Source organism: Spinacia oleracea, chromosome 6 (genome assembly GCF_020520425.1).
Source record: "Spinacia oleracea cultivar Varoflay chromosome 6, BTI_SOV_V1, whole genome shotgun sequence".
Classification (NCBI taxonomy): domain Eukaryota; kingdom Viridiplantae; phylum Streptophyta; class Magnoliopsida; order Caryophyllales; family Amaranthaceae; genus Spinacia; species Spinacia oleracea.
Window position 1 is genome coordinate 64,065,654 of NC_079492.1, and position 2,658 is coordinate 64,068,311.

Sequence of the window (2,658 nt, forward strand, 5' to 3'; positions counted from 1 at the left end):
TTTTTGGTCAGCAAACACTTTGTCGACCAGTCTCTGATATGTCGCTCCTGCATTCTTTAGCCCAAACGACATTTCTTTTTGTAGCAGAACACCCCTGCATCTGTGATGAAAGCTACTTTTTTCCTGTCTGACTTATGCAAACTAACCTGATGATATCCCGAGAAAGCGTCTAAAAAGCTTAGCAGTGCATGCCCACTGGTTGAGTCAACTAGTCTGTCGATTCGTGGCAAAGGGTAGAAATCTTTTGGGCCCAGAGGTTTGTGAAATCAACACGCATTCTCCATGAACCATTTGGCTTTTTTACCGTGATTACGTTTGCTAGCCATTTTGGATAATCACATGGTTCGATAAAACCTGCCGCCAGAAGCTTGTCAACCTCCTCCTTGATTGCCTCCATTTTCTCCGCCGATAAGTTTCTTTTTTTTCTGCCTTACATGCCTTACATTTTTGTCCGCGTTCAAGCAATGAACAATGAAGTTAGGGTCGATTCCCGGCATCTCATCCGCCTAGAAGGCAAAGACATCAGCAAGCCTATGAGGTTGATCTTCATATCTGCCTCCATTTCTGTGCCTATGACGACTGTTCTTTCTTGTCGGCTCAATTCTTACTCAATTTCCTCGGTTAGATCGTTTGGTGACGGTCTTGGTGTTGTTATCTGTTAGATTATGATACATATGACAATTCATAAATCATGCGGAAAAACCATAAAGCCAGGAAAGCATATTATTTACACATAATCATTTAGCATAGTTTAGATGCATACTCTTTGTTGCGTGCCTTCCCTAGCTGCGCCCGAACCGAACAAGAACAAGTCTTTAGGACTCCAAGTGTCGTCCCTCCGTAGATAGTCCACAGCACGTCCGGATCCGCCTTAAGATTGACCAACTAGAATCGCCCTTAAGGTACTACTTATTTTCGGCTAAATGGGCAAGAGTTATGGCTGATTTTTCTGCTTAAAAATCCTAGCTTTGAATACTTGAAAACTTGTGTATAAATAATAACCCTAGGCCCTTATTTATAGAGGTATGGAAAAGGAATCGTAATCCTACTAGGATGTGGATTTGTTAAATAGAACTTTATTAGGACTCTAAATAACAAAGCAATTCTAATAAGATTAGGATTTTAATCTTCGCACGAATCCTAATAGAATTAGGATTTCCCGCACACGCATCGTACAAGCCGTGCACCCGCGCAGGCCTTGCGGCCCACGACAAGGGCACAGCCCATGTGCGGTGCTGCGTGCGCGCGCGCCCTTGGCTGGGCCTGGCCTTGCGCTGGGCCTGGTCGAGGCGTGCGTTTTCTGCGTGCGGCTCGCTGGGTGATGGCCTGGCTTCGTGCTGGGCGTTCGTCTAGCGGGCCTCGTCCGATGCTAATTCGTACGATACGCTTCCGATTAAATTCCCGATTCCGGAATTCATTTCCGATACGAACAACATTTAATATTTCCGATTCCGGAATTAATTTTCCGTTTCGAACAAATATTTAATATTTCCGTTTCCGGAATTATTTTCCGATTCCGATAATATTTCCGATTCTGACAATATTTCCGTTTCCGGCAATATTTCCGATTCCGGCAATATTTCCATTTCCGATAATATTTTCCGATACGTACCATGTTTCCGTTTCCGGCAACATCTACGACTTGGATAATATTTATATTTCCGATACGATCCATATTTCCGTTTCCGGCAATATCATCGTTTCCGGAGTATTCATTTCTTGCCTGTGACGATCTCAGCTCCCACTGAAACCAAGATCCGTCGATTCCGAATATCCATAGATGGAGTATTTAATGCCATTAAATACTTGATCCGTTTACGTACTATTTGTGTGACCCTACGGGTTCAGTCAAGAGTAAGCTGTGGATTAATATCATTAATTCCACTTGAATTGAAGCGGCCTCTAGCTAGGCATTCAGCTCACTTGATCTCACTGAATTATTAACTTGTTAATTAATATTGAACCGCATTTATTAGACTTAACATAGAATGTATACTTGGACCAAGGGCATTATTTCCTTCAGTCTCCCACTTGTCCTTAGGGACAAGTGTGCATTTCCTAATTCCTTTGTCGCTTGATGCTTGCTCTTGAACATAAGGTAAGAGTTGTCATCCTTATTATGTCCAGAGGTGTTCCTCGGTTTCAGAGTTCAACTGATCAAATAAACAGATAATCATAGCCTATGATTCATCCGAGCACGGCCATGCATTTCACAGTTTCTAGCTCTCCGAGTGGCCTTGTACAACTTTTAAGCATCTCATCCCGATTTATGGGAGGACAATCCCAATCTTGCGATCTTGAGATTAGACTTCGTTTGATAGGTGATTACCTGAGCGTTGCCTTTATAGCCTCCTTTTACGGTGCGACGGTTGGTCAACGTCAAAGCAACCAGTTCTCAAACAAGTAATCTCAAATCACTCAGGTATTGAGGATTTAGTGTCTAATAATTTTAATGAAATTTACTTATGACAGATTTTCATCTCTTACAGTAAAGTTTCATAGGTCTTGTCCGATACTAGTCTTCCCAAAGTAAGTATCTATGCAAATGATTATGACATTGCCATGTCCACATAGTTCAAGAAACAGAACTACTAGTCATCTTGCATTCTAATCGTCTAACGTTTTCTATGCGTCCAATTTTATAGAAAACTCCGACTA